This window comes from Tasmannia lanceolata, unplaced genomic scaffold, assembly GCF_043159265.1.
Source record: "Tasmannia lanceolata isolate RefF3 unplaced genomic scaffold, GAP_Taslan_0.1 ptg000044l, whole genome shotgun sequence".
NCBI classification, from domain to species: domain Eukaryota; kingdom Viridiplantae; phylum Streptophyta; class Magnoliopsida; order Canellales; family Winteraceae; genus Tasmannia; species Tasmannia lanceolata.
This window is the reverse complement of record NW_027518721.1, coordinates 18,699,787-18,717,871: the sequence shown is the minus strand read 5'-3', so window position 1 is coordinate 18,717,871 and position 18,085 is coordinate 18,699,787. Positions and strand designations below refer to the sequence as shown.

Sequence of the window (18,085 nt, the reverse complement as noted above, 5' to 3'; positions counted from 1 at the left end):
AGTGACATACCTAATGGGTGCCTAAGTTCTGGTGTGCAAACGCATGCATGTCACAGCTAAATGTATAGGATCTGTACATGAAAGTAAGAAAACACAGCAAAAACATACAACGCAAATCAACTCTATACCTGACTGGACAAAATGAGTCATAACTCTAATGCGACCTGACTCGGACCAAGATGGCCGTCCATCCCAGCTGCTCTACGTATCCCGGCCTCGGGAAGAATCGGAGTCAACGTAGTTCGATGCCCTATTCTAAACTACTATGCCTAACCATCTAGAACCGCTATCCTAGACTCGATCCACTAGACTCGACTGATTTTTAAAGTTTTTTTTGTACAATTGCTTAAGTGCATGTGAATTGTAATTTTTAGGACTCTCTATATGCCCTAACTAATGTAAGTTGATTAGCCTTAAGCTAATGCAGGTGAGCCCTACATCCTACGTGTATCTAGGCTGTGCAACCTAAGGAAAACCATGGGCTGACTATATGCTTCCTAGTCTAGCCATCGGTTGGACTAAGTGTCTAACCGATCAACTTGAGGCCTCCTAACTCTAGGGACACTCACACGACAGGACACACCATATCAACAAATCAGGACAGACTCCTAACTCTAAAACACCCTAAATAGCTAAGACAGACTCCTAACTCTAGGGGAAGATCTTTTTCAAAAAGGTTTTGAAGAATTTTTGTATTTTTGGAAAGGTTTGAAATGTTTATTTTTTTTTAAAGGTTTGGCTGGACTTGGGATGTGGATCCCAAGCTGCACTACGTACCCTATGGGAAGGGATCAAGCCAACGTAGTTCGGAAAAAAGATTTCCTAACTACTCCTAGAGACTCAAGATTTTTGAGATTTTTGGTTTTTTAGATGTTTTTGATGTTTTTTGACTCAAGAGGACAAAATCCTATCATCATAAGGGGAGGACAGGCTCCCGATATCCCGCAAAGGTTGGACAGCATCCTATGCTTTGCGGGGGAAAAAGACAGAAACACGACTCTGCAAGGGTTGGACAGCATCCTATACCTTGCAAGAGCGGATAGAATAACATGATCTGATGAAAGGTTGGATAAAATCCTAACCCCTATGATGATAGAATTTGATTCCTGAACAAGAGGACTGACTCTCTAGACTAAGGACGGATTCCTATGCTAGTGGACTATCAAACCAAGATAAGGCTCACAAGTAATAAGGAAAAAAAAGAGACCCTGTGCATATTTGGCAAAGGAAAAACACCCAGCCGGGCCGGACAGCTACCTAGCCCTAGGGTGCAACAAATGTGCAACCCAATACCCATAAGGGTAGGGGTATGTTGCCAAGCCGAGTAAGGTGTTCTCCCAAAACTAAACGACGCACAAAGAGGAGGTTTAACAAGAGAATGAGACTGGGTAAGTCTCTTAGATACAGAGGTAGGATAGAGAAAAATGCTAACGAGACTAGGCAAGTCTCCTAGGCACAGAGATGAGATAGAGAAAAATGCTAGCAAGACTGGGCAAGTCTCCTAGGATGGGCTTGGGCTATCACCTTCATCGCCCTACAAGAAAAGGGCTAAGAAGTCTCTATAGAAAGAAAGAGAAGGGAGAGGGTATTACTGAGACTTAGTAATTCTCCCCTTTAAGATGGGCTTGGGCTATCGCCTTCATCGCCCCTGCAAGGAAAGGGGATTCTAGTATCTAAAGAAATTTAACAGAAAATCTATAAGACTGTGTTAGTCTATCAAATAGAGAAGAAAAGTCTACCAGATAATCACAAATTCCATTCTATTCTTATAAAAATAAATCAAGTACTAATCAAAGAAAAAATTTCAATAAAACAATACACGATCTATAGCAATTATAAAATGATAAACAACATTAATTAGTCCAGACCAGCCGCTGGATAGCCTAATAAAGTAAAAAACAATATCAAAACACTTCAAAACCAACCACAAACCCCAATACGGGGACTCCAATGAAATCAGATTATGCCAAAGTAATCATCTGATATCAAATACATATGATAATATTTCTAATCCCGCATTGAGATCAGACAGTACTCATGTCGATAATATCGAATAGAGTAGTCATCTGATCTCCTTCTTTCCTAAAACAGTTTATTTAAATAAAAGACAAGTTTATGAACCTCAAGAGAGTCTCACCTGAGCAGTCCATTTATTACCATCTTCAAAACCTAACTCAAAGATTAGTATAAAAGACAAGCATTAAATATTCAACAGGTTAAATATATTGAATGATATTTCTAATTTGTACAAATTTTAGTGCTTTGCAGGGGCGAAGTAAAGTGGAGACAGATTATGTGCATCACATGAAACATTTGGACTTTTGTTAAAAAAAACAGAAATTGGAGTTTAGAAAATGTTATAGCACAAGACCATTCAAACTAACAATCCTATGCACGCAAAATTAAGCATCTGAAACATGAAAGAAAACAGGAGAATTGAAGGAGCAAAGTTTAATGATCATTAACAAGGAGATTTTGTAAACTGCTCATCAATTATGTTAGGTAGCATGTCTTAATACAATCCCACTACACCTTGTGCTTTGTGTAAAATCAATTGAAACATTCAAACAGTTTGGGAAAACATACAGTACAAGGCATAAATTCACACACAAATGAGACATGGCTTTAAAGTAAAGCTTTGACTTATAAGCTTTAAAGCATGAAGTTCAGAATCAAATTCCTGTTTTTCCTCATTGTCTAACATGATTGAGCAGACTCCAACCAGATATATCACAATGATTTTCAAAGATCTTATAAGCATATAATCAACAACAAAAATCTCAAATAATCATTAAAATTAATTCATAAAATAAAATAAAATAGAAATACCTGTAATTCGAAATCTTTCTCTTGATTACTTTCTATCTTTTGTGATACCTTCTGATTCTCTTCCTTCAAATTCAAACTGATCTTCTTAAAGCTTTTCACCAATCCGATCTTCTTTTTTTCAAACCTCAAAAACAATAGTCTCAAATCACCTTCTGCTGAAATTCCTTGATAAAGAGTTGAATGTATTGATGAGGAGTCCACCAAATAACTTGAGATCAAACTTAGAAAAGCTTGCCAAGGATGAAAATCTCATAAACGAAGCTTGAGTTCACTCAGATAAAAATAATCCGGTAAGAACTCCGGCTGAAATTCCGACGATTTCCGTCGGAGAAGATGAAGACGGTAATTAGAGTAACAGTAATGAAGACATCATCGGAAATAGATCTGCATCTGGCCGGAATCCAGCAAGGATCTTTTAATCGGAATTCCAGCAAGGGCAAAGAGAAAGGAATGACTATGGCATTGACCGGCCGGAGCTTGAGTTTGCCGGAGAAGAAGCTTTCGACCGAAAAATTTGTTACAAGATGATCGGAGAAGAAGGAAAATTTGCAGAGCTCCGGCAATCGGAGAAGAAGGTTGTGATGTGGAAAAGGTCGGATCTACAACTTTTGGCAAAATCTGAGATGATCGGAGAAGGATGTTGCCGGAGGAGGAGATTGCCGGAGAAGAAAAATTGCAGAGGAGTTAGGGTTTCAGTTGATTTTGGAGAAGAAGGTCGGATCCAAGCTGTAGCAGTGGAGGTTGGAGCAGAGGATGGAGTGGATGGCCGGATTTCGTGGAGATCCGCCGGATTCCGCCGAGTATCCTTGCCGGATCTCGCCGGAGAAGAAGACTGAGAGCCTTCTCTCTCTCTCTGCTATTGAACGGAAAAATGAGAGCCCCCTGCTAACCCCAATCAATCGGCCATTTATAGGATTTTTTTGGTGATTGATATTTGCACTACCATTGATAAGCGCACAAATGTGCGACCCTGACCGGATGATTCACCCCCTACTGCTTGATAACTGCACTAACTCCGCTTGTCTTTTGTGAAATTTTTCATCGGATTTTTCTGAAATTTTGCATAGGTATTTCTAGGGTTTTAAGGCTTCTAAAAATCTGTTCGTGGGTAATTAAGGTCTTTGGATGACTGGAAATTTCTTTCAAATACTCGGATTTTTAGAGTAAAATGAAAACCTAGTGGGCCACCCCCTATTTACACTACACACATTTTCTCAGCCTGTTTGCTAGGCAAACACTCCCGGATCTGGATGAAATTTTGCAGAGGGTTAGAATAGACCCTAATCCAGCCTAGGGTGAAGTTTGGGACCTTATTGGTTGATTTGATGGGCTTTTGCACAAAATTGGATGGATTAGGGCACGGTCAAAATGGGGTGTCTACACTGACTTCAGCCTCAGTTGCCAAATTCATCCGAACAAACATCATCTGCAGATATGGGGTACCGCATGAGCTGATCTCAGACAATGGATCTCACTTCAAGAAAGAAGTGGTACGCCTATGTGAGGAGTTCAAGATTAAGCATCACAAGTCCTCACCATACAGACCCCAGACAAATGGAGCCGTCGAAGCTGCAAACAAGAACATCAAAACCATCATCAGCAAGATGACAGAGACGTACAGGGACTGGTCAAATAAGCTACCATACGCTTTATGGGCTTACAGAACGTTGATCAGGGCCTCTACGGGAGCTACGCCATATTCACTAGTGTATGGGATGGAAGCGGTCCTACCAGTTGAGTTGAGAATTCCTTCGTTAAGGGTAATGATGGAAGCTGGTCTGCCAGAATTAGAATGGGCAAGGGCCCGGTATCAGTAGTTGCAGATGATTGATGAGAAGAGGCTCAGAGCTCTATATCATGTCCAGGGATATCAGCGTCGAATTGAGAAAGCCTTTAACAAGAAGGTGAAGATCAGAGATCTCCAGAAAGGTGACCTCGTTTTGAAATCCTACAGGGCACCGGTCCATGATCCCCGAGGGAAGTTCAGACCAAACTGGTCGGGTCCTTACATTGTCGATGAAGTCCTGCCTGGAAAAGCCGTCAGACTCCTTGATCAAAATGGTGAAAAACTAACAGAACCCACAAACCTTGATCAACTTAAAAAGTATTATGCCTAAGACACCAGGAGGCCGTCCTTGGTCGATCTGAGCGTCAAATCCAAAAATCCAATTGAAAAACAAAAGAGAAAAGTCAATGACCGTTTGCAAACCCTTTGAGCCAATAAGCAAGATCAAAATTTCTTTGTCACCCTCAAACCAGGGGCATCTTTTATGACTTACGTCATAAAAGATGCAAAGCCTGAGCTACGCCATGACTTGATCCCTTTCCACGGGGTACGTAGGCAACCTGACAAAGTCGGGTTCGGTCAAATCTTTCAAAGCGGTTGAAAAGAAAAAAAAAAGGAGAGAACTTTCAAAAAAAAAAAAAAAGGAAGTCAAATCAAAACAATCTCAACCCAAAGTCCCCAATGGGCGAACTACGCGGACCTGATCCTCACTCTTTTGAGGTACGTAGGCTATCTGGAAGGGTCCAGATTCGGTCCAGTCAATGCAAACACCCTGATCCAGTTCTTTCAAACCCTAACCCACCTAGAAGTCCTCCTGGTGTGATAAGGCAAAGGTTTGTGGAGAAGCAGAAAAAGAAAAAATAATAATGGAGTCTTAGACCTGTTAGACAGAAAACCCGAAAGGGCGGTCTAGGCAAAAGTTAGGGTCATTCGCCCGCTAAGCTGAAAACCCGAAAGGGCACCTTAGGCAAAAATCAGGGTGCAGAGCCTGCTGGATGGAAAACCTGCAAGGGCGGGCAGTCCAGGCAAAAATTAAGGCAAGCGGTCCGCCAGATTGAAAACCCAAAAGGGCAGTCTGGTCATGGCAGTGACTTCTCGTAAAGGACTAAATTTCAGAAGCTAGCAAGACCTCCATACCTGTATCGACATCACTTCCAAGGTCTGAATAGTGCCAGCAAGGCTTCCTTTGATATTCTTCTAAGCTAAGGGTTAAAATCGAGCAATCCAAAGGGTATAATAACCATGACTAAATACCAGAAAGAGGCGAAATCACCTTAAAATGCGGTATTCAAAGAATACAAGAGTGGTAAGCTGTACCATCTTAAAACAATTATCAAATTAAGAAGCAGATTCAGTCTTTCCTGAAAGTCAGTCTTGTAAATCGGTTGTGTATTCACCAAAAGTCCTTTGTCAAGCAGTTGTCAAGGTCATTCTTTGTCAAGTCAAAGTCATGTACTCAGTCGAGTCAGGTGTGTCCCAAAATGACCTGTTTGGGTCCAGTATCCTTTCAAAAGCTGGGATAACAGGTACCAGAAAATGAAGTCGCATCTCCAGAAGGCGAAATGACATATACATGGTCTAGAAGCGCGGCAAGCTCTCAAGCCCATTTGAAATTCCTGCAGCAGGCAGGGGGTTGAAGATATGTCAGGCAGAATCAGTCTGCTTGGAAGTTGAAAACCATTGTAACCTGAAGTTCTCACAGCTGGTAGAAAATTGAAAGTGTTTCAGGCAGAATCAGTCTCTTGTGCATTTTGAAAGCCTTTGAGGCCCGGAGCCCTGCTATTGGCATAAAAGTGGTAGACCTATCAGCAAGAGTTAGTCTCTTGTACCTTCAAAACCTTTGTAATCCAAATTTTATGAAAGAAAGCTTGAATCCGTTCGAGTTCTGTTAAGACTCCTGAATTGGAAGCGAAATTGTACTAAGGGCATCTTTTAGGTCCTGATGAAAGTCAGACCATAAAAGATACTTAGCTTGCATTGATGGTTGAGATAGCAGTTTTAACGAATCAGGATTTGAGAAGCTTCAGCGCGTTTTTCAAATCAAAAATCCTAATTTAGGAATGATCATGATGCTGTCTGATCATTCCGCTTTGTTGATCTGTCAAGATGCTGTCTTCTCAGATCCTATTTTAGGAAGGATCATGATGCTGTCTAATCGTTCCGCTTTGTCGATCTGTCAAGATCATGTCTTCTCAGATCCTAATTCAGGTTTGATCATGATGCTGTCTAATCATTCCGCTTTGTCGATCTGTCAAGATGCTGTCTTCTCAGATTCTAAATTCAGGTTTGATCATGATGCTGTCTAATCATTCCGCTTTGTCGATCTGTCAAGATGCTGTCTTCTCAGATCCCAGTTTAGGTTTGATCATGATGCTGTCTAATCATTCCGCTCTGTTCATCTGTCAAGATGTTGTCTTCTCAGATCCTAATTCAGGTTTGATCATGATGCTGTCTAATCATTCCGCTCTGTTCATCTGTCAAGATGCTGTCTTCTCAGATCTCAATTTAGGTTTGATCATGATGCTGTCTAATCATTCCGCTTTGTTCATCTGTCAAGATGCTGTCTTCTCAGATTCTAAATTCAGGTTTGATCATGATGCTGTCTAATCATTCCGCTTTGTCGATCTGTCAAGATGCTGTCTTCTCAGATCCCAGTTTAGGTTTGATCATGATGCTGTCTAATCATTCCGCTCTGTTCATCTGTCAAGATGCTGTCTTCTCAGATCCTAATTCAGGTTTGATCATGATGCTGTCTAATCATTCCGCTCTGTTCATCTGTCAAGATGCTGTCTTCTCAGATCTCAATTTAGGTTTGATCATGATGCTGTCTAATCATTCCGCTTTGTTCATCTGTCAAGATGCTATCTTCTCAGATTCTAAATTCAGGTTTGATCATGATGCTGTCTAATCATTCCGCTTTGTTGATCTGTCAAGATGCTGTCTTCTCAGATCCTGATTCAGGTTTGATCATGATGCTGTCTAAACATTCCGCTTTATAATCTCCAAATCCCTGAGTGGCTTAATTAGAGGCTGTCTAATCATCCCCTTCTGCAATTTGTGAGAGTCTGTCTCACTATCCCTTGAGAGTCCATCTCGGTTTTCTTTTCGAGAATCTGTCTCGTCAATTCATCTTATCATTCCTTCTCGATGAGAATCTGTCTCGTCGATCCATCTCGTCGCCCCCTGAGGCATCCCTCCTGTGTAAGACCCTTGAGGCATCTGGCGCTCTTTAAGAATTCAACATTTGCAAAATCATTTTCGTTAATTCTTTCCTTCTTTAAACCAATTTCCGGGGCAGGTCAAAATGCGTTGTCCTTTTGGCTTTGACATTCGTGTGACGAGCACCCTCTGCCAAAGATGGGCATCTGTAGACACCCCATTTTGACCTACCCCCAATTTCCCCCAAATTCGAATATGTCCCAAAGGTCGAGTAAATTCCCGAGCTTGAATAAAATGCTGATTCCCAAACATCCCGAAACTCGAGTCTTAAAGTCAACCTCAGAATCTCCCGGAAGCCAAGTTTCAAATTCCGAAATCCGCAATGAATCAAACCCAAATGCGAAGGAACCCCAAAAAATTTTTTGACTCGCGGTGTTCGCTGATTGATACAAATTTTCCCAGGGTGGCTAACCTCTCTGAGAGTGTCCCTACAAATTTTACAAGAATTGGACAAGAAATGGAAGAAAGGACGAACAGGTTAGTGCAACTATCAAAGCGTGGTAGTGTTGATGCTGTCTCCCTTTATTGCAGAAGAGGGGGGTGACCTAGCACAACAAAGGTGCCCATTGATAGGAAGAAAAGGCAAGTAGAGCCTAAGGGTAGGAGGACGTAAAATCACCTTGTCCTAGGGTTATTTTAATAAAATGAGTGTTGCTTCCTTTACAAGCCACAAGCATAGCCATTGGATCAAGGAGATGAGGTGTAGGGTCTAGATTAGCTAGAACACTTTAGGGTTTTAGGGTTTCTAAAATGGAATGTTTGTGGAGGAAGTAGATCAAGGGTGGAGATCACCCAAGGAAAGGAAGATGCCACATAGATGGTTAGGATTAGAGTTAGGGATTTAACCCTAAGTATAAAACAAGGAGAGTCTTGCTTGAGAGAGGGAGGGGAGCTCATCTATTTTCAAAAGAAAAAAGAAAAAAAAAACAGAGAGAGGGAGCCCATTCTCGTTGGAAAAAAAATACAGAGAGGGAGAAGAGCAGAGAAAGGAAAAAAATCAAAAATCAAAACCACCTCCACCAGCCACCATCCACGGCCACCATCTCCCCATTCCATCTCCGGCCGTCCACCATCTTCTTCTTCCTCTCTCCACGGCCAGCCACCACCTTCCCACCGGCCGGCCACCTCCTCTGCCATTTTTTTTTTTTTAAACAACCCACCTCCGCCGACCGCAACCTCCACCTCTGCACCGAGCCACCATCGAACCTTCCTCCATAGAAACCCACCTTCTTCTTCCCCTCTTCTCAACACCACACCTCCCAAACCCGAAACCCATTTTCGAAAAACCCACCTCCTCCTCCATCTTCTCCGGCAAACCGCCCTCGCTGCCACCACCATCAACCCCTCTCCGTGGCCACCCATCATCATCTCGAAATCCTACCCCAACCTCCATTAAAACCGCCCATCACCACCACCACCTCTACCATTTTGTGTTTTTCTTGCAAATCCAAAACCCATTTTCCGAAAAACCCAACCTCCGGCCACCTTCCAACCTTCGGCCTCTCCCCAGCCTCCGGCCTCTTCCCAGCCACCCACCACCACCACCACCTCCTCCATCTCCTCTAAAACCCTTTTCTTTTTTCTTTTTTTTTTCTCTCCTCCTCCGGCCGAACCCCCACAGTTTCCTCCTCCACCGAGCCGCCACCTCCATTAAACCCCCTTCTCTTCCCACCTCGTCGCGCCTCCACCATACCCGAACCACCCCCATCAGCCATCGCACCCCACCACCTTTGCAACCCCACCTCCACCGTCGGCCACCACTTCCACCTTCACCCATTCTACCTAAACTCATCTCAGAAGAACCACCTCCACCATCCGATTCTCCCTCCCTGCAACTCCCAAACAGACCCTAAAAAAAAATCTTCTTAGAGAGGAAGAGAGGGAGAGAAGAGAGAGGAAGAGAGAGAGAGAGAGGGAGAGAAGAGGGGCTCGTTTTTTTTTATATATATATAAATATATATATATATAATAAAAAAAGCATTTTCCGAAGGGGAGCTCGAGCTCCACTTTCTAGACACTCTCCGATCAACCCCGTTTCATCCACCGAGGCCCCATCTCCCCATTTCGTTGTCCGCCATTTGCTCTTTGCTTAGGTAACTCAAATATCTCATTCATTTATTTACTTTTATGTTTATTTATTTATCTATTTTTATTCTTTTTTTGTCTTTCTAATGTTGCATTGCATGTGTGATTGTTCGAAGTTGATTCTTGTTTTGTTTAGCTTGGTTGTTTTGGTGAACTGTAATTGGATCCTAACAATGCCATTGGGTCATATTGGGAATTTGTAAATGGAATTGTGATGGGTTTAATGAATTTTGTTCCTTGACTCATTTATTGAACCTCAATTGTGGACAAAGAGAAGAGTCCGGCCTTGTGGTTAAAATCCCATTCTGAGTTTCGAGCTCGTAGGCTATGATGAGGCTACTCGGAGCCCACACTAATCTTCCTCTTTCCTTCCCTTTCGAGGGTCCTCTTAGTTTTAGGATTTTTCTTAAATCTTAGGGTTTCTTATAGGTTTTTGAGAGGTTGTCCATCGATTTCAGAGGTCGTCTCGGCGGGTCCCGGCTATGACGGAATGTATCTTGAGCCAACCCCTTCCCTTCCTGCCTTAGAGTCTTCGCAGGTTAAGGGATTTCTTCCTCTTTAGAGTCAGTCCTAGAGAGTTTAGGAGTCAGTCTTACCATCCTAGGGTTTAGGTGTCTGTCCTACCCCTGTAGAGTTTAGAATTCTGTCCTATCCCCTCAAAAAATTTAGGATTCCATCCTTCCATCTTTCAGAGTCAGTCTTCAGCATAGGAGTCAGTCCTTCAGTCTTTTAGGGGTCTGTCCTATCATCATAGGGGTTAGGATTCTGTCCACCCTCTCATCAAGTCGTGCGTTTTTTCTATTCACTCCTGCAAGGTATAGGATGCTGTCCAACCCTTGCAGAGTTGTTATTCTGTTCATTCCCCCCCGCAAAGCATAGGATGCTGTCCAACATTTGCAGGATATCAGGAGTCTGTCCTCCCCTTGTGATGATAGGATTATGTCCTCTTGTGTCGAAAAAAATCAAAAACATCTGAAAAATCAAAAATCTCAAAAATCTCGAGTCATTAGAGTGTAGTTAGGAAAATCTGGTCCGAACTACGGGTGGCTTGATCCCTAGCTGAGGGGTACGTAGGCAGCTCAGGCGTGCTGCTGGCATCCTGAGTTCAGTCACAATTTTCGCAACTTCACAACTTCACCATTTTTGCAAATACCTTTCACAACTTCAAAAACTTCTATAAGCTTCAAAATCTTTCAAACCTCTCAAAACTTCAAAAATTCTTCAAAATAACCTTACCAGCAATTTTCAAAAGATCTTCCCATAGAGTTAGGAGTCTGTCCTAGGCGTGTGGGGTGTCTTAGAGTTAGGAGTCTGTCCTGATTATGTTGCTTTGCCGTGTCTGGTCGTGTGAGTGTCCTCAGAGTTAGGAGGCCTCGAGTCGTGGTCGGTTAGACACTTAGTCGAGCCGATGGCTAGACTAGGACGCGCTTAGAGAGCCCATGGTTTTCCTTAGGACGCACAGCCTAGTCACACATAGGGTGTAGGGTCCACTCGCATTAGTTAGGGCATATAGGGAGTCCTAAAAATTACCATTCACTTGAACTTAAGTAATGGCGCAAGAAGCTTTAAAAACTAGTCAGGTCTAGTTGATCGAGTCTAGGATAGCGGTCCTAGAAGGTTAGGCATTGTAGTTTAGCATAGGTCGCCGAACTACGTTGGCTCTGATTCTTCCCGAGGCCGGGATACGTAGTGCAGCTAAGATGGATGGCCATCTTGGTCCGAGTCAATTATCGCATTAGAGTCTAGGGTTTGTCATATTGTATGTTTTGCTGTGTTTTCTTACTTTCAGGTACAGATCCTATACTTTTAGCTGTAGCATGCATGTGTTTGTCCACTAGAACATAGACACCAATTAGGCATGACACTCATAACCTAGCTATTCTTAAGTGTCATATCTTTCATTTCTTTTTGTGTGTGCTTCTTATTCATCTCCGAGATATGCATGATTAGCTAGACGTTATCTCGGGGATATTCGTTCCCATTTCACATGATTTTTACCCAAAACTCTTCAAAGTTAATAATAAATGGCATAAGAGACCAGGTGCTCGCACTTGGGCGAATCGGGGGCGCCTAATCCCTTCCCCATTCGTCATCAGGCACGGACCTTTTGTATCTCTGGTTATCTGTTGCGACAGAGCACAGCATGGGATCCAGGGCCTACTTCCTTGGATGGCGACTCTTTCTTTGTTTAAGGTGCGTCTCGAATCCGGGCTAGTCCCCGAATCGAGAGGTATCTCACTTCACATCGCCGCTCATGCTGTGAGGGGCACTCTTTCGAGAGTTCCTTGGTGGGGCTCTCCTTCACGTGGATGATCCCGAGACTCGCGTGGGGGCACGTCCCCCCGCCTCTCTCGGATCGGGGTCCACATACATATACATCTACAATATACTAAACATGTTTCATAGTTCATACCTTTGACATTCGTTTCCTTAATATGGAAGAATTTTATTAAAAAACTTTTTGCATGAAAATTTTTACTGGAATTTTTTACTGGTTGATTTTTTTTACACCTACCATGGGTGGTGCCCATTATTTTACATTACATGTTTTAACAAGGTGTGGTGCATGATTTTGCATCGTGCTATGCATGGTTGGGGCCCACCATTTTACACCTCATATTTTGATATAGTAGGGTCCCACCTTCTCTACCCAAACTCATGCATATGGTGGGGCCCGCCATTTTAGACCCATTTGTGGGAAAACCATCTCCGCCCATTTAATACCTCGTGTTTTGATGGGTTGGGACCCGTTAGAGTTTTTGGTCACTCAGTCCTAATGGTTGATTGTTTATATTTTGTACGAATCTTGATGTAGACTACTTAAGTAAATATCTCCTACTATTACAGCTTAACTTATATTCTAAACTATGTTAGGCTGTTAATAATTTTCAAATTTATTTTTTCTTTGATTTCATTCCATTTCAATGAAGTTAGCTCTTAGATATGTACAACATTATACAATGCTGAGCACAACAGAAGGCCTCAACAACAAAATTATCGTTGGACTTGGCACGATCTCTTTAATTTCTTTTGAAGAGATATGAGCAAGAGGCAAGTATTCACATTAAGGAGGGATGTTGGAAAACTTAGATGATGGATCTATCTATGATTTATTCGAACCCAAAAAATCTGCAACTTGAAACGAAAAAACTCTTTCTGTTTGGAAACCATAAATAAAATAGAATTTATCTGTTTGGTTGAAAACCCTTTGGAAATCAGATTGAAAAGAATAAGGCTAAGTCGTGCCACTGGTCACTCTCCTTAAGAACCGTATCCGCCCCCTACCGGTGCAACCAGGATTCGCGAACCGACGCTCTAAGATAAAACAGCCAAAATTGGCTCCAGTCTACGTGCACTCGCTGACTGATCCACTCAGAATCACCAACGGAACTGTGCTCAGAATGAACGGAACGAAGGAGGAAGAAGAACAAAACAGAAAGCCTTGAGTTATAAATTTCAGAATGTGCAAAAACGTCTGTGTAAATTCTGTGTGCGAAACAATCTGTCTCGTCCCCTTTTATAGACCTGAAAGTGTCTGTTGAGGAGAGCCACCATTAAAACACACCCTTAAAGGTCAGTAACATTTTTTCTCCTAACAGTCATTTTTGTGATCGTTGATATTTTAAACGGTTCTTTGCAATTAAGGTGGTGTGTCCATATCAAAACCAAAGGGTAAAAATCAACACGCGCGCGCGTGTGTTTTTTACACATAGGCTTGTGCTCTTCTAAAAGCCCAAGACCCAACAAATTCTAAAGCCCCTTGAAGGCTCAAGCCTTTCTCCAACTTTCCATCTTATATGGATGAGAAAATTTCTCTCAAGCTCCTATGTGGGACTATTTATTTTGCCTTGGTTTAGAGAGCACAACATTCACACACACATCAAGGTCTTGGGTTCAAGTCCCCATTCATGCAATTGATTCTAGTTTTCAAAGAAAGAGGGGGAGAACTTTAATTTGAATCTTCCCTCCAAATTTTAAATACAAAGCAAAAGCATCTTTGACTTTTCTATTTAAAATATTTGAAATTGTCCAACAATCCCCAACAAGATTCAAAATACAGTTACAGTTTTGAAAACGGAAGTATCTGAGCACATTAGAATAATAGAGCGGATTCATACCAGTGTCTTTTGGACTTCAACCGATATTTAGGATAAACAGATTACGTTACCGAGTACGGGTAGAGTTAGACTCCTTCAACCTTTCATCGTAGGTGTAACCGACTAACCTGTCACCCACACCCTACTATCGATTCCTTGGTGATTCAATCACAGTTTTGGAACATTTTGGCCTTGTTCCCCTCTTGGTTCTCATGAATGTTCTAGAGAATTACTCGTTAAATTCTCAAGGAGACGGCCTTACTTCCACATTCACTTAGGTCAGTCATCAAGTATGCACTGCAAGTAACATACCACCCAATATAGGTTATGAACTGATTAAGAGCCTATAACTCATCCTTTCTCATTTGCAGTGAATACTATCTTCCAACATTTTGCATCTAGGAGTAGGGGGTGATAGTGTTAGCAAACCATCCGGTGACTTGTTAGTACCCATTGAACAAAATTCCAGGGATCTCCTTTCACATTGGTTGGATGTCCATCACTAATGGTTCATGCCACGAGCTTTAACCCCATTCCTTGCGATGCCTCATAAACCACCTTGTTTATCTGTAGCTTTGTCAGAGGATCTGTCAGATTCCTCTCCAACCTTACAAAGTCGAGTGCTATTGTTCCCTCACTCAAGTATTGCTTTACCAAATTATGCCTCAGGCGAATATGCCTTCTTTTGCCATTATAGATCTTACTTTTGGCCTTGGCTAAAGCAGCTTGGCAGTCACAGTGTAGAAACACCGAGGGAACTGGCGTTGGCCATAAAGGCACATCTGCCATAAAATTCTTGAGCCATTCGGCTTCACCTCCTGCTAGGGCTAAGGCTATAAATTCCGCTTCCATAGTGGAACTTGTACTACATGCTTGTTTAACCGATTTCCAAGAAATCGCACCACTACCAAGGGTGAATACATATCCACTGGTAGACACTGAATCTCTTGAATCAGAGATCCAATTCGCATCACTATAACCTTCTAAGACAGCAAGAAACCCCATAAAATGCAGTCCAAAGTTCATTGTACCTTTTAAGTACCTCAACAACCTAGTCAAAGCCTGCTAGTGTTTATGTCCTGGTCTATGTGTGTGTGTTGACTAAGTTTTCCAACTGGTGGTATGTTAAGCGGTGCTCTCTCATCTTCTCCTCAATTGGTGTCACCCCCACCTTTTTACGAATGTCTTCATTTTTAATTCTATCTAACCTTGTGTGGCCGCATATCCATCTAAGCATTTGCATCTCCGTTACACTCATCTTATGCACATGCTGCTTCTTGGTGACCCAACATTATGAGCCAAGGATGAGAAAACACTGCTAAAAATTGGAGGGTCTTCATTTAAAAAAAAAAAACCAACGGTATATATTCATTAATAAAACCACTAAAAATTGGAGGGTTAGAATTGACCAATAGAGGTAGATTTTGCTTAAAAACCTATTCATGGCAGGGCCAAGGAAATAAATGGTTTGGATCATTGCACAAGCGGCCCTTGTTCTTATGTAATTAAAGCAGGAAATCATGGAAAAGTTTAACCTCTCCAAAAAATTCCAGAAAATTCTTGCAATCCAAACAGGGCCTAAATAAGAAAGTTTAGAAAATTAGATAGCTGAAGTGCAGAATTACACAAAAAATTAGAGCTATGATTGTCCAATGGATGAGATTCCATTGTCGGACCCACAGATGAACGGTTTAGATTGCCCACGTGGACAAAAATACCCTTTCTTAAAATGATTTAAAATCTTCTCAACGTATTTTCACATAAGCACAAGAACCTCCTCTTATGAAACTTCAGAAGTGGAGGTTTCTTCACCCTCTTATGCTCAAGGACTCTACCACCTTGGCGCACGTTATCCAAACCTACGCTCAAACCAAGCAGCTCAAAAGAGGCAAACAACTCCACACCCAGCTAATATGCGCCGGACGCGAACCATGCATATACCTCACCAATCACCTCCTCAACATGTACGCCAAATGCGGACAACTCGACTACGCCCTCAAACTGTTCGACAAAATGCCTCAACGAAACCTCGTTTCATGGACTGCCATGATATCTGGATTTTCCCAAAACGGAAACTTCCCAGAAGCTTTGAAAACCTTTTCATATATGCGAATTGCCGGCGAAAAGCCGACTCAGTTCGCATTTTCGAATGCAATTCAAGCATCGGCTTATTTGGGTTTGTTGGAATGCGGCAAACAAATGCATTCGCTTACCGTAAAATCGGGTTTGGATTCTGAATTGTTTGTGGGCAGCAATTTAGCCGATATGTACTCAAAATGCGGGGATTTGGGTGATGCTTGTCGGGTGTTCGATGAAATGCCGCATAAAGATGAGGTTTCGTGGACTGCGATGATCGATGGATATGCCAAAAATGGGAACTTTGAAGAAGCTTTGTGGGCTTTTAAGAAGATGAATTGCGAAGGGATCAATATCGATCAGCACGTCTTGTGTAGTGTTTTGGGAGCTTGTGCAGGACTAAAGGTTTCTGAATTTGGAAAGTCCCTTCATTCTTGTATAGTGAAGTTGGGATATGAGGCAGAGATTTTTGTGGGCAATGCGCTTACGGATATGTATTCTAAAGTCGGAGATATGGGGAGTGCGTCTGGCGTGTTTGGAATTGATTCAGAGTGTAGAAATGTGGTGTCTTGCAGTTCTTTGATTGATGGGTACATTGAAACAGATCAAATTGAGAACGCTTTGTGTACTTTTGTAGAGTCCAAGAGAAAAGGGATTGAACCTAATGAGTTTACTTACTCTAGCCTGATCAAAGGTTGTGCTAATCAAGCAGCACTTGAACAAGGGATCCAGCTCCATGCCCAAGTGAACAAAACCCCTTTCCATCAAGACTCATTTGTTTCGTCAGTCCTTGTTGATATGTATGGGAAATGTGGGTTGCTAGAATCCTCAATTCAGGTATTTAATGAGATCCAAAATCCAATGGAAATCGCATGGAACTCGCTGGTGAGCGTGTTTGCTCAGCATGGTTCTGGCAAGGAGGCTATTAGAGTTTTTGATCAAATGGTTTCGAAAGGAATGAGACCGAATGGGATTACGTTTATAAGCCTTTTGACGGCGTGTAGCCATGCTGGACTTGTAGAAAGAGGACTAGAATATTTCAATTCCATGGATAAAACTTATGGAATAGAGCGGAGACAAGAGCATTATTCTTGTGTCATCGATTTGCTTGGGCGAGCGGGAAGGCTCGAAGAAGCCGAGGAGTTTATACGTAGAATGCCGTTTGAGCCAAATGCATTTGGATGGTGTTCTCTGCTTGGGGCTTGCAGGACTCACGGTGATAAGAAAAGGGGTGAGTTTGCGGCGGAGAAACTGATGAAACTCGAACCCGAGAACAGTGGGACCCATGTCTTGCTTTCGAATATCTATGCCACAGCGGGTCAGTGGGAGGATGTGAAGAGTGTGAGGAAGATGATGAGAGACAGCAAAGTGAAGAAATTGCCTGGTTTTAGTTGGGTTGATGTTACAAATAAGACCCATGTCTTTGGAGCTGAGGACTGGTCTCATCCCCAAAAGATAAAAATCTATGAGAAGCTTGAGAGTCTTTCAAATCAGATACGAGAGGCAGGATATGTTCCTTATACAGGTTCTGTTTCGTGTAATTTGGAGGAGAGTTTGAAGGAGAGGCTCCTCCATCATCACAGTGAGCGGATTGCAGTTGCATTTGCATTGATCACAGTGCCAGTTGGAAAGCCTATAATTGTGAAGAAAAACATAAGAGTGTGTATTGATTGTCACTCAGCCATTAAATTTATTTCTAAGGTGGTAGGGAGGAAGATCATTGTCAGAGACAGTAGTAGATTCCATCATTTCATAGATGGGCTATGTTCCTGTGGAGATTACTGGTGATTTTATTTAATCTTTACTAACAATAATTTTACTATTGTGACCATCTCATCAGTTCTAGAGTTCTTGAAGGAGAAAGTTCCGTTTTGATTCTTTGTTCATACAAACCACTGAACATTCATACTGTTTAACTCAGTCAAAACTATCCTTACATTGCAAGACATCACTGATGAAATTCACACATTGGTTGTATACATTGGCATTGAAT

At 42.1% G+C, this 18,085-nt stretch overlaps 1 pseudogene; it reads left to right on the top strand.

The window, feature by feature from the left end:
- Nucleotides 1–15,513: 15,513 nt before the first annotated feature.
- LOC143863510 (putative pentatricopeptide repeat-containing protein At5g52630 pseudogene) lies at nt 15,514–17,969 on the top strand (annotated as a pseudogene).
- Nucleotides 17,970–18,085: the final 116 nt, after the last annotated feature.